A 15,368-nucleotide genomic window follows, 5' to 3' on the forward strand; every position below is an offset into this window, starting at 1 on the left:
ACTAGAAGACCTCCAAGGTCCCTTCCAACCAGAGGTGGTATTCAGCAGGTTCTGACCAGTTCTGGAGAATCGGTAGCAGAAATGTTGAGTAGTTCCGAGAAGAGGCAAATCCCACTTCTGACTGGCCCTGTCCTCATCTATTCTCTGCCTCCCAAGTCCCAGCTGATCGACTGGGTCTTCTTTTGTTGCCCTGTACAGGAAAACGGAGCTGGAAAGCAGGTTAGTGGGGTGAGGTGGGAAGGGGGATTTTGCAGTAACTTTCCAAGCCAGATGTGATGCTAGTTTATCTGTATCACATGATAAAAGACGATTAGCTAATCTCAAAGTCAGGCAAACTAAAAGGCTCAATTGGGCCAAAGAAGACACTAAGGCAACATCAATCTTTCTGAACTCTGAACAGGCTCAGAAACTCAATTTCCTTCTGTATCCAAGGTCCTAATAAAATTCTGACTCAGTATACTGATCTGTGTGAATTTCACTGAGAAAAATTTTAAGATAAACTTCCTGCAGATAAACTTCCTAGAAACCAACAGCAAATAAACCTGAGGTTATTCTGACTGCTTGCACCAGCCCTAGAGAGCCCTACCATTAAAAAAAATGTTAAAAATTACATGTGATTACAAGAAACTGATAGCCTCTGAAGAAGCTACTTTCATAGGCAAAATATGGCCAGATTTGGAATTTTCAGCAAAAAGGACAGTTTCCTTCTGGAATATTTCATCAGGTTTATCGAAGTAACATGAATTCTAATCTGATTTTCCCCTTTCAGCTTCATTTTGAGAGGATTTTTATGCACTTATTCCTTACCGGGAGTTCCCTTTTTATTTACTATTCCTGACCAGGGCCTCTCATGTGAGCAAATTACTGATACTCTAACTTTTGAAAATCTTTCTACCTGGTCTCTGGTGTTAGTTTCAGAAATCAAATTCATTATTCAATCTCTGAAATCTAGTGTGGCTCCTAGAGAAGATTTTCTACCCCCAGAACTCTTTAAGGCACATATTGATGGGTGGCCCTATTGTTAGCAATGCTCTTCTCCCCAATAAATGATTTGGGTTGAATATCATGAAGGATTTGCCCGATCCAGACCTTTTGGGGGGCAAACTCTATGCACATTATAGTAGTCTTACTGCAGCAAAGCCCTTCTTTGAATCAGAATTCAGATTCGTACTTGGCCAAGTGCATATTTCTCTAAACTGAAGTAGCTGAAAAGCTTTGATAATAATGCTGACTTGCCTTTTGCTCTGTTTTGAATTTAGTACCAGGTATTTGTTCATCTAGGATGTAGAAGTCAGTGAAAGTGATACATGTTGTTCACAATGGTGGGAGTTTTGAAATCTACCATTAGATGGCACCAAATTGGAGCAAGCTACACTATATTGTTTATCATTCTCAAAGTAGAGTGTTTATGTTTATCATTCTTTTTAGTAGAAAATTAGGGGCAGCAGTCCGAAAATATACAAGCTCTGCTATTTTGCACCAAAGTGGTTTGAACTGGCTTGTTACACTGTCCAATGTTTAAAGGCCAGAATAACCCATGGCTTTGATGCAGCTTTGCATTTAATGTGAATATTAAAGGAGTAGGGGGGGAATTATTTATTTTCTTTTGCTGCCTTTTAAAGGCTAAAAACTCATAGTCTAGATGTTGTTTTACACAGCTGAATGCTGCTAATTCTATTGGCAATTGTGAGTGATTACTGCATTATCTGTACTCAGAAAAACTTATTGTTTGGGAGGCTAAAAGAATTAATGATACATAAAACTATGTTATTATTGGCTGCATTCATCAGCAGAAATGTATTGCGCAGCATCACTGCACTGTGTTTACCCCAATCTCTCCCCTCCAAAGAATACAAGAGACGGGTGGAGACAGTTTATTGTAGAACATTTACATACATGTCATTTGCTTTTGGAAAAGCTTATTGATGCTGAAGTTGATAATCCCATAAACCCAGGGAGGCTGGTTCACTCCTTGCCTCAAAACCAGAGCAATAGATTCATTCTCTTTGGGGCTGAACAAGGTATATTTGGTATATACTAATAAAACACAAGCGAAAAGGAGCTAATTTGGGACTTTAAAATAGAAGGCTGGTTGAGATGCAGAGGAGGAGGAAGAGGAGGAGGAGGAGAAGAAGGAGAAGGAGAAGGAGGAAAAGGAGGAGGAGAAGGAGGAAAAGGAGGAGGAGGAGGAAGAAGAGGAGGGGGAGGAGGAAGAGGAGGAGGAAGAAAAAGAAGAAGAGGAAGAAGAGGGGATGGAAAAGGAGGAGGAGGAGGAAGAGGAGGAAGATAATTCTCCACAATAAAGTTGAGAGTGAAGATCGGCTTTCAAATGCTTTTCATGTATACTCAAACAATACAAAGTATTTCAATAGCTGGGTGGATAGCATAGCACTATTCATTTCTTACCCTGCTTAGCTAGTTCAAGGCCAGTGAAAGTCAGCAGCATAAGAATAATCAACATATCTGCATCCTACATATATGTCTTTTCCCCTTTCTGACCCCTCGCAAATAATTCAGTAACAACTTCTGAAAGAGCTCTGGGAACCTGTGTGCAGGTTCGAAAACCGACTTAGGGAACAGCACCCAAAAAACACTAAAATATTACCAAGTTCCAGTAAGACCTTTATTGAGGCATTTGTTCTGTACTGCAGCAAACAAGATGAATGCATTGCATTCCACGGGGTTAGTGTTTCTCAATCCTGCCATGCTGAAGATATGTGGACTTCAACTCCCAGAATTCCCTCGCCAGCGGATGGGGGAGGGAATTCTGGAAATTCTGACTGGGGAATTCTGAGACTTGACACTCAGGCATCTTCAAGTTGCCAAGGTTGAGAAACGCTGCTATATGAGCGCCGTGTGCTTGCACGTTTATTCCATTCTCACGGTATCTATATGCATGCAACCAAAGGTTAAACAAACGAACATTTCAGGGATAAACACAGACCCATTCTATTTCTTTCTCATTCATATACAGAAAGCTCAGCTAGATGGCAGCAGCCTAGCAAGTATTGGTTGACCACTTCAGTCATTTGATTTCACATACCCAGAAAATGCAGTTTGTTTTTTAAAGAGGGAGGGAGGGGAGGGAGGGAGGGAAAGAGAGAGAAAGAGAAAAAGAAAGAAAAAAAAGAAAAAGAAAGAAAGAAAAAGAAAGAAAGAAAGAAAGAAAGAAAGAAAGAAAGAAAGAAAGAGAAAGAAAGAATGAATGAAAAAGAAAAAGAAAGAAAGGAAAAGGTAGACAAAGAAAGAAAGAAAAAGAAAGAAAGAATGAACAAAAAAGAGAAAAAAGGGAAGGAAAAGGAAGACAAAGAAAGAAAGAAGGAAGGGAGGAAGGAAGAAAGGAAAGAAAGAAAGAAAGAAAGAAAGAAAGAAAGAAAGAAAGAAAGAAAGAAAGAAAGAAAGAAAGAACAAAAAAGAGAAAGAAAGGAAGGAGGGAAGGAAAGAAAGAAAGAAAAAAGAAAGAAAAAGAAAGAAAGAAAGAATGAATGAACAAAAAAGAAAGGAAGGAAGGAAAAAGAAGACAAAGAAAGAAGGAAGGAAGGAAGGAAGGAAAGAAAGAAAGAAAAGAAAGAAAGGACTGATTGGGGGGCAAATTGAGTTTCTGATATGAAATACAAATCATGCTGTTAATGTACTAAGTATTGCTGCCAAACTTCAAATGAACTGTAAATAAAAAGAGGCTATCTAGAACTATGGATCCGGTTTGATTTGGATTTTTTTTGGAAGGGAAGAAAAGCCTTCTTAAATGAGTTTGATACAAATGGAGAAAAAATTAGATAGCACTTGAATTACATTATTTTTTTTTTAATAGATTGGCACGGCTTACAGTCGAAATAGTCCCCCTTTAAATAGAATTGATATAGGTTCCAAGATTGACCAGGTTTAGAGGAAAAGAGATCATACTTGCTACTACTCAGAGTTGCGTGCAAATCAGATTTGTTTGAAATTATCCATCAAAATAGTGAGTGCTCTAAGAAAAGAAGAAAATTAGTGATTTCTCCCAGGTGGGACTCTTCCTGCATAGTAACTGAAGCATCATTACTGAAAAAGCTCATTGGCAGGAATTCCTTTGTGATATTTTTGCTTGATGTTTAGTGGAATTGTGGGAAACCAAGTGGAGTGAAAGACGCAATACCGTTACATGTGGGTTTATATCTAAATAAATGCATGAACAACATATTCCCCGCTATTAAACTTTTCCCAAAATCCTCTTCTTTGGGGGCAAAAAAATAAATAAATCAAAAGCTAGATTTTCTTTCCGTGAGTTGAATAAAAACTGTTAGAAAGAGAAAATCTAGGAAATGTTTTTCTGCCTGGCATTAGAATAAATTTTCTTTGCATAGGTGTTTATGTCTTAAATCCAACGAGGGGATGAAACTATCATTTATAGGACTTGAGTGAAGGCTTGGTCATTCCAGCAATTCTGAAGAATGATGCTTTCTACTTTCTTAGAGCAAATTAATGAACCCAGATGGTGAAGGTAATGCCTTGAAACTGGTAGATAGTAATAGCCACTGCTAGCTTTTAAAAAATGCAGTTCTGCTGGTAGTTGGTGAGGATGAAAACCTGATCCCTTCCTCCTGAACTTGATTTGAATTTGTTGGAAGAGGTATAGAGGTTCAGGGGTGTCAAACTCAAGGCCCAGGAGCTGAATCCAGCCTGTGGGGTACTTAGATCTGGCCCACAGGGCCACCCTGGAAATGGAGAAGAACACGTCTGCGGTTGGGCTCCTGAACTCGGTTTTTGGCTGCCATGGACTCCTGCAACTCTCTGCCAGTGAAACCATGCAGTCATCCCAAGCTTCGTTTTAACCGGCAGAGGCTTGCAGGAGGCCGTGGCAGCCAAAAACGGAACTTGGGAGCCTGTTTTCACTGGCAGGGTGTTCAGGCCACCACAGGTGCCCCAAACAGGAGTGATGTCGAGCTGGCCATGCCGACCCTGGCCACACCCACCCCAGCTCCCTGAGGTCAAACACACCCCTAATGCATCCTTCAATGAAATCGAGTTTGACACCCCTGGTCTACTTCATACTTTCCCCTCCCATACTAAGTATCTGGAAAAGGTGAATATTATGCTATCTGAATAAGGTAAGATGGCCAGTTAGGTACCTCTAATACTAACAAAAGAAGACAGTACTGTTGAGGTAATTCCCCGTTAGGAGAATGAGCACATACAGGGAGACGTATTTGAGAGTAGTGTTTGAATAATACACACACAGTACACAGGTACACTGTACAGTAAATGTAGGTTTTTACTTCCAGAAATGTTAAGCAAAGTCCAAACAAGCAATCCAAAATCATTCACAGGTAAATCAGTCAGTTTTTCAATCCAGGGATAATCCAAATATCAAAGTCCAGTGTCAAAAAACAGTTCAGTATCAGACTTACATTAAATCCAGGAATATCAGTCAATTAGGAAAAATGGAGCAACGGCAAAACTTTCCAACAGAAGGAAACAGAGATACACTCACACTCTCTTCTGAGACTCAGAATAAAACAATCCAGGTTTCTGGCTCCACCTTATGGCCGTTTGAAAAACTACACCCAATTGCAGTTTTTGCAATCTCTTAAAGACATAGTACTAAAATGTTTATCCTGGTTTATATATTTCTAACCCAAATACCTGTTAGGTGACTTATATTCCTAACAAGTACCAAGCAAATTTAGATAAAATGTTGATGTGCTAATGTATAAATAGAGGGAAAAAAAATAGAGGTTTTGAAGCACTCTACACTTACACTTACAACTTAGGACCATAATGGAGCCCAAAATTTCTGTTAAGTGAGTTTTGCCCCATTTTTACAACCTTTCTTGCCACAGTTGTTAAGTGAATCATTGAAGTTGACATGTTAGTAACCCAGTTGTTGTGTGAATCTGGTTTCCCCATTGAGTTGCTTGTCAGAAGGTCACAAAAGATGATCACATGACCATAAGTTTGAGCCAGTTGTCAAGTATCTGAATTTTGATCACCCGATTATAGGGATGCTGCAAAGGTTGTAACTGTGAAAAACAGTCATAAGTCACTTTTTTCAGTACTGTTGTTAACTTTGAATGGTTACGAAATAAAGTCAAGGACTATCTGTACTTTTTCTCTATTTACGCATTAGCATATATGAAAGCAATTGTTGTATCTGAACAGAAATGCCATACTGATAATTACAGAGGAGTAGCAAGGTTGGGTATCTCTTAGAATAAAGCACGATCTCCTGATTCACCTGTTCTAATCTAGACCATGCATTGAGTTTTGCAACCCAGAGGTGTGCTCTATTAAAGATACAAAGAATGGGTGTGTGAGTGTGTTGTTTCAAATTCACTTTCTAAGCTGTTAAAAAGCCCAATTTCAGAAAGAATTTGATTTTTTTTAAAAAAAAAATGCAACTGTTGTGTTCCAAATAAAAATGGACAAACCCCAGGAGCTTCCTCGGAGGTTAAAAAAAAAGCGCTTCCTTTCTACAGCCAAATGGTGTGATTAGACTCGGAATTGTCAATATCCGGTTGTAAAAATGCTGATGTGTCGGAGACAATCAGCTTTGCGCGACCTTGTAATATCTCATTTTATCCATGCCACGCTTTATTAAATTCTCATAAACCTGTCAGTGGGGACAGGCATCATTTCACTCTACCCCATTAGTTCAATGCAGCAGCAACAGAGAAAAAAAAAAAGTAAAAAAAGGAGAATGAGTCGGGGGTGGGAGAGAGAAAGAAAGAGAGAGAGAGAGAGAGAGAGACAAAGAGAGAGAGAGGGGGAGAGAGAGAGGGGGAGAGGGAGAGAGAGAAAACCCACCCACTTGCACCCCCTCATCCACACACAATATGTAACCCAGCATCGCTCCAATAATGTTATAATGGTGGTGCCCTGAGAAAGTAATTGAATTAAGTGGCTTTTGTTAATGGTTTTAAGATTTGAAAGTGTAAATAACAGTTAGGGCTCTTTAATGGACTTTTTTTCTTCAGTTTAGGTAGCCACAGCCCAGCACATTAGAAATGCTTTTGCTGTCAATATTATAGCAGATCCTTTTGTTACTGCCCCAGCTTCATGCCTGCAAAGCATATTTGGCCATTTTTAAAGCTGAGGGTGTTTATCATCTATCCTTTCTCACTTCAGACGGAGCTTAATTCGGAAAGAATTTGCATGAGCTGCTCTCATTCAGTTCCCTATCACTTATTTTCACCGCTGGGAATAAAGTCTTATTCCTGCTGTAGCTGCTTTGGAGAACTTCCTGATTTAGGGGTCATGCCACTCAAAAGCCCCACGTCCTATTTACATGTTCATTATCCAACGGGATACAGAGCTGCCTGTCCTCATTTCCCAAGATGGAAGGGAGGAGTAGGTTGCCAAGGGGAGTAAAGCTATAGCTCCTAAAAGGGGACCCAATAGGGAAAGAGATGTGTGGGGCTTCGTGCCCCCTCCCCAATCTTTTTTTCCCCTTCCTTGACAGGTATGATGAGCCAAGCGATTTAAAATGTCTTTCAGGGGAACTCTCTCTGCTTAACATATTATTGGATTTCCATTTAAGAGCCTATCAAAATAGAGACTAAAGTCAGTGGCAAAGCTGGCTAAGCCACATAGGCAAGCATCTTACCTTTGCTGGCAAGATACAGCTTTCTGAAACTCTCAGCAAGCAGCAAAATGCTTAGCAAGCATTGATTGATGAAAATAATGTTCTTCTGAAAGAAGAGAAGCCTAATTTAGCCCTCTGGAACTGATCCTGGATTTCAGAGAAGAACTGGAATCTGGAAGAATTGAGCCGTAGCTAATTCAAGGCCTGTTTCAATTGCCTTCAAAGTTGATTAGTTGATTAGTTTGGACCTGTACTATGCTGTCAAAAGCAAACATCACTGTTGCATCATTTTATCAAATTGTTTTATCCTAGGTTACTTAGCAGTAATAATTAGCAAACTATAATTTCAACAGGTCATATATTTTGGGGGTCCTTATAAAGAATCCATGACTTCATGAATTCTTCGCTACTTCAAAAAAATATAAGAATCAAGTATTAGACTAGATATCCCCAAAATACCCAAGCCACAGTGCATCACACTATGATGCAACTTATGAAAGTGATGAAGTCAAAATTAATTTATTAGTTTAAATAAGCCATATTATTTTGCATTTTTTGCAAAAAAAAAAGCTTATGTAGAAATATTGTCTTCTTACATAAAAATGATATGCAAATATAAGAACTTTTGAAGATCAAAAATAATCACAGTCTGGGTTAAGGATAAGATTCCTCTAAACTAATATTTTATTATGGGTACCTCCAATCTATGGGGATGTTCTAATTGTAACAAAATGATATTTTGACACTGAATTGCAAAATCATTACTGTTATTTAATTAAAGTCTTATTATGAATTGATATATTTTTAAAAAAATTCTGAGTGAAAAAGCCTGAATAATATTAAACAATATGATTTCATTGGGGATGTATTATATTCCCATCTAACTTTAAACTATAGAGATAGCGTGAAAGGTCAGTCAGCAAATCAGATCAAATCAAATCTTTATTATAGACACAGACCATGCATTTTCTGGAGGAATCCCTCTAGTTTTCTATTTTCATTTTACCAGGATAATCCAGAATTAAGTTCTGTTTATCTGTTTGTTTCTTCCTCCTTATAAGAGAGAAAGAGATTGAAAGGGGGGGGAGGGAGGGAGAGGGAAGGAAGGAAGGAAGGAAGGAAGGAAGGAAGGAAGGAAGGAAGGAAGGAAGGAAAGAAAGAAAGAAAGAAAGAAAGAAAGAAAGAAAGAAAGAGAGAGAGAAAGAAAGAAAGAAAGAAAGAAAGAAAGAAAGAAAGAAAGAAAGAAAGAAAGAAAGAAAGAAAGAAAGAAAGAAAGAAAGAAAGAAAGAAAGAAAGAAAGAAAGAAAGCTTGGAGAAATCGAACAGAACTGTAGTGGAAGGGTAAGAGAAACTTCAAGCAGCTTCTCAGACAGATATAGCAAATGATGCTATAACGATAATAAAGCAATTATTTGTGCCTACTTTTGCATTTTGAAGCATCTTTCTTCAACCTCCCAATGGTGCTTTTTCCAAAGGTAACTGGACTTTCTTTGTTTTTGCTTGAAAACATTTAGCTTTTCATCCAAGAAGCTTTTTCAGTTCAAACTGAAGAAGTTTCTTGGGTGAGAAGTGAGATGTCTTCAAGAAAAAAACAAAGAAAGTCCAGTTGCATTTGGAAAAAGCACCGTTGGGAGTACCAAGACCTGGATGGCAGAGAATCCCCATAGATATCTTGCTTCAATATAAGGATAGGTTAGAGATCACGGGTTATTCTTGATATATCTCAAGACACCATATCTTGAACCATTTTTAGTCTTGAAACTCAGATTATTCTCTCACGGTCAACAGGGTTTTGAATTTCCCTTCTGGCCCAGAAAGATGAATGAAGATATAATCAGAAAAATGAACAGACAATTGCTGTTTCTGTTATTATTTTAATATAATTTTGTCTTCTGCTACATTTAGCTGACTGTTTTACTTGCTTTCTCCAAACAATTAAGAATCATTCTGCCTTCCTGCTCGTTGGGAGATAAACATTTTCACTCAAAAAGGGGGAAAAAAAAGAAGTCCCGTGAACAGGCCCATTGGGTAGGGGATTCATCAAACGCAAGAGTCAGATTTGTTCTGGCATGAAAATGGTTAAAGAGATAATCTCTCCAGCTCAAGAGAAAGTGAGCCTTCTGATCCATAAAGGATCAGACTGCAGGGAACCCCATCAGATTCCTCAGCGTGAAATTACACCACAGTGGGAGGCTCTATTCCTTCCAGTCTACACCATTAAAAAGATGAATTAGAACCTGACAGTTATAGCTTTAATAGGACTACTTGCAGCCTTCGAAAATGTGGCCCTATAAGAATCAAGGACTTTTGCACTCTGGCTTCCAAAGGTTACCTAAAGCCATCTGGATCTTTGACTCCCAAGACATACCAGGAAGTATAGTGAGAGATTTTAACAGAGAGCTATCAAAAGTAGTTTTAAAAGAGGGGAAAATGAACCAGTATCTCAGCTCTCTTGAAAGTTAAATAGAAGTGCCAACTTCCACTTGTTCAAAGTAACAATTTGCTCCTATACCCACACTCCAAAAGGCTAAGAAAAAGCAGCCTTCACAGGTCAGAGTTTGTTTCTGAGAAATGTGGAGATGGGATTAAAAGAGTAGATTTACTGGTGTCACTGTGGTTAGAATGCAGTATTGCAGGCTAATTCTGCTCACTGCCAGGAGTTTGATCCTGACTGGCTCAAGGTTGACTCAGCCTTCCCTCCAAGGTGAGTAAAATAAAGACCCAGATTGTTAGGAGCAATATGCTGACTCTGTAAACCACTTAGAGAGTGCTGTAAAACACTATGGAGCAGTATGTAAGTCTAAGTGCTATTGCTACAATATTTCAACTCAAACCTAGGAAATAGTCTAATATGAAATTTAAGAAAATTATTAAAATATAAAAAAATTGGACAAATTAGATTGATAATTAGTATCACCAATATATATATATGTATTACATTCTTGATTCTGCCCCTGAAGACACATTCTGTTCTTAGGGTACAACTTGCCTAGTAGATAATAATAACACATTTGAAGGATGACAAGAATCTAGCAGTTAACAAATATTTTTTTTAACCTGCTACTGTAATGGTATGTGGAAATGACCGTGGGAGACTTGGCAAGGAGATGTTGTCTAGGAACAATCAGATAAGAGTGAGCTTCACAGCTGCACAATGGACAGAGCAAAAGGCTCAGGGAGAATCCTCCCTAAATTTTAGGGCTTGCAAAGGTAACGGCAGGAGAATGGTAGTTTCAGACTTGCAGGAATCTGTTAGAGAAGCTTTAAAATAAGGTAAAAGTTTATGTGGCTATCTTTCCTGATTAATCTACCTAGTAAGGCTGAAAGCTACATTTCTACTTTGGAAAAAATAGCAATAGCAATAACACTTAGATTTATATATCATCCCATATATATCACCCCATATATAGACTAACATATTGCCCTATACAGCCCTCTCTGGGTGATTTATAATGTCAGCATATTGCCCTCAAAAAAATGGCCCCCCATTTTACTGACCTCAGAAGGATGGAAATCTGAGTCAACCTTGAGCCCCATCAGGATCAAACTCCAGGCTGTGGGCAGAATTTGCCTACAGTATTGCATTCTAACCACTGTGCCATCATTCACATGTAACTTAAAGTAAAGCATTTCTACTGGAGGAGCTGAGTTTCTATCACAACCGCTGCTCTCCACTTGTGGGGATTTTAAATTACACTAAGTGGCTAAGCAGTGCAGAAAATCTGTAGGCCTAGTTTGCACCTCACTGGGAATACTTTGAAATTCCAATGAGTCAACATGTTGTAAGGCTCAATGATGAAAGTGCTCAACAAAAAAAAAGAACCTAAAATGATATATTGAGAATTACATGGTCTCCCTGATATGGTCAAGTTTGGCCAAAGCTGTCAGCACAACTTAGGTGTTATAGCTGTTTAAGTGTGCACAACATTATTGGAAATGTGTTTAATCCTGCTTTTCTATCAGTGTTACAGAGCTGGATTCTATTATTCAGTGACTCTGGGGGCTTGATCACTCTGTTGATATTATGAATGACTGTTATACATTGGGTGTTTCCACACAGTCTTTGGTTTTGTCCTTGCGGTTGTCTTTTATCCATCCAGTAGAAGTTGAAGAGTAAAGGTTAAAAGCAGAATTTTTTTACCTCGGTCCAAAGACTGCCTTCAATATGCAGCCCTCGTTCTGTGGGTCTTGAACCACCCAACCTATTTGAAGGTTTTGAGGAAGGTTAGAATAAAACAGCTAGTTCCTGCATGCTGATGGGGTCACAGAAATGGGTTTACATTAAGGTTTTTAAATTAGTTTACTGGGAAATGTCTATATTTTTAAAATATATTTCTATGTGAGAAGCTAAAATTCAGCAATAGAAATTCTTCTTTATAAAAGGCACAAGAGTCTGTCATATATCAACCTGCTGAATTTCTATTTGTCCCATAGTAGTTAAAGAAAATTGAGAAGATGCAAGTGGCAACTTGACTCTCAACTCAGCCATTCTCTCTGTGCTGGCCATAACAATAAATGAAAGATTACTGCCATCCTAGAGAGCTCTGAAAATGTACCCACTTGCGAATAGATTTGGGATTGAGATAAGTGAAGCATGAGAAGATATGTTCGTAGGCCATCTATTTGTTTCCTCCGCCACTGTCCACGTATTTCTTTCTTTCCAAAAGTGCTATAAAATTACTGTAGATTTCTCAGCTTCCCTTGATTGTTATCTCTTATCTCCCCAGTTCTTCCATTTGGGGGATTTCCTGGGCTGACAGTTAAAAGAACTGAGTCCTGAATGGGGAGGTCAAGCTGCAAGAAGAATGTTGAATTGGGATTAGGATCGTATTCGGCTAGCGCTTGTCAAGCTTTGAATAGACATTCAGGTTTCTTTTGTCAGAGTAGGGATTTTTGCCTTTTACCCTCCCTCTCGTATTGCAAGGTAGGGACAGGCACCTGTCAAAGTTCTCTGCTTTGGGAAAAGGGCAAAAGTTAGGAAAAGGTTCTGACTGTCCTGACTTTGGTGAATATATTTTCCTTTGTCAAGTAGGGTGGTGTTGAGGGCTGGTAAGAACCAATACATGAATACTGTGTTGAAGACAGAGTTTCCATTTTTGTAAACATTTTCTTCTCCCGGAAAAGAAGCTCCCACTTCCCTAGCTTGTTCTTGAAAATGTTTTAGAATTATTTTTGTATATGTTACATTTTTCAGCTTGAGAGGGTGGAAGAGAGAGGTGCTATTTAGCAGGTTCTGACTAGTTCTGGAGAACCGGTAGCAGAAATTTTGAGTAGTTTGGAGAACCGGCAAATACCACCTCTGACTGGAGATTTTACAGTATCCTTCCCTTGCTACTTCCAACAAGCCATGCCCACAGCACCGGTAGTAAAAGAATTTGAATCCCATCACTGGTGGAAGATGTTATTTGTACCAAATATTTTCTTCAGGCATTTGCAACTTACCTGCTTCTAATTCTGACAATTCCTGAGGGGGAGAGTTTGTCATGATCTCTTTTCCTGCAATACTGTTGGTGTAGTACAAAATGAGGGAAGTGGAAGGGCTCCCCCCTCATCAAACTGAATGAGATTCATTCATAAAATATGATTAAAGTCTGTTCCAAAGGTGTCCCCAAGGGAATTTTTTTTTAAAAAGTCAAGTTGGTGTAGATGTGATCAAGTCCTTAGCCTGTTTTGCATGGATATGAAAGGGGCAGCATTTTAATCACATAGCTGCCATCTTGGTTTGGGACAGTTCTTGCAGATAGCATTGGTTGGTTTGGGGGGCTTGACGGTGGCCAGAAAGAAGCCGAAAGGATGCATTCAAAGCATATAGTTTTGTACAGATTTCATAGGTAATGTTTACTCAAACATACAAACAAAATAACATTTCAGTATAGAAGATGCCCCTCCTTGAGTGAAGGGACCAAGAGAATAGCCTCCCTACAACAGCCCATAAGGCAGGCAGAGGGAGAGGGCGGTCCTGCAGAAATCCAGACCCTGAACCATGAAGGGCTTTAAAAGTGGCCATCAGCATCTGGAGATGACTGATAATCATTGCAGCTTCTGTGGTAGCCTATAGACACAAGGAGAAGTGCCTATGATTAATTGAGCTGATATATTTTATAGCTTCATGAAACTATTAAGGGCAGCCCCGTGAAGAAGGCATTACAATACCTATGGAGATTTTAAGTCATCCATGGTTGCCCCAAGGTCCTTTTTCAAAGGCAACTGGGCTTTTGTTTCTTCCTGAAGACGTTTTGCTTCTCATTCAAGAAGCTTCTTCAGTTCTGACTGTCAGAAGATTGTCAGAACTGAAGAAGCTTCTTGGATGACAAGTGAAAAGTCTTCAAGGGAAAGTCCAGTTGTCCACCTTTGGGACATTACAATACACCAACATTATCAAGCATCTCCCTGTTTTCTCTGCCAAGATCATCCTGGTGGCTTGTTCCAACCATGAACTGGGGAGAGAGAGAGGTAAACCAGATCTGCTCCTGGAAATATTCCAGGAAATGTGACTTTGAGACTGCTAAATTTGAAGAATACCCCATTTCTATTCCCCCACGATCTTTACCCTTGTTGGTGTAGCATATTAAAACAACAACAGTCACATCTGCCTCTGAGACAGTGGAATTTACCATAAATAAAATGGGGAGAGTATTGTACATGTATTGTTCCTAAATATTGCTGCACTGCTTTGTGAGTATCATTCTCTTGGCCACTGTAATTCACAGAGTTCGTGGAGTTATTTATGTCTTTTTAAGTCCAAGGTTTGACAGCCTGAATACATGCTTAAACATGAGGCTATTTTATCCAAGAGTTTGTAAAAACAAGCAAGAGATATGAAGCACAATAACAGCTTGGCTATACATTGGGTGCTTTTTATTTTATTTTACTAGAATTTATTCAGTCTTGACAAACCATGATGCTTTGAATATAATGGTGGCATAATCATAGCCTGGGGCTGTCATTCCTCAATGTAATGGGATACTTATTCATCTAAGACAGGGACAGGTCTGTCCTTGGCTTTCATTTTACAAGATTATGTGCATTTCTGTCTCATTTGGCACAGGCAATAACCTGTCAGAAAGCAGATCCTGCCAATCTGGAGAGGTTTTCTTGTTGGGAATTGGCTAGAATCCCTGCCAACCAATCAGTGTAATTTGGCACAAACACAGAAAAATCAAAGAGTTAAAGCAAAACAGTTCCAAACATTGTGAAAGGTTACAGATGCATTCCTTGTGTATGACCCTGCAGGAATATTCTGGCTCTGCTGTAGCCTTCTCCAATGTGTCATTTCACTATAGCTCCCATTATTTTTTGCAACAAGTGGAGATTAACTAAATAAACCTGACTTGGAAGCCCTAGTTTCGAATTCATATGGTCTCTCTCCCCCCAATCCATTTCTGTGTACTTTAGCTAAAATTGTGTAAACATAAGCATAACTGACTTGGGAACAAGCAATAGGACACAATAAAACTGCTTCTTCTCGTAGCAGAGGACTGTTGCAAAAATCTGGATGTCCACAAGATGGCAGCAAAAAAATTTTTTTAAAAAAACTCTTTAATTCTTTTCTTCTAGAGAACCTTCACCTTGAATTTCATTCATGTGGTAGCAAACAATGGACTTCTAGTTTTCACAAAGTTCAGGTACTTAAAATATGTGGCCACTATGTAATACATATAGAATTTGGAAATAGGCTCCTTTTCAAATATTTTGACCATTAATATTATCCTATTATTTACTTTAAAAAAAAATCAACCAGCACTCTGCATCAAAGCTATTTTTTGCACTTCAAGAAGAGGGAAATTGGTCTGGGATTGGAAAGTTT

This window comes from Pseudonaja textilis, chromosome 3 (assembly GCF_049901715.1).
Source record: "Pseudonaja textilis isolate UNSWEBS1 chromosome 3, rPseTex1.2, whole genome shotgun sequence".
Lineage (NCBI taxonomy): Eukaryota > Metazoa > Chordata > Lepidosauria > Squamata > Elapidae > Pseudonaja > Pseudonaja textilis.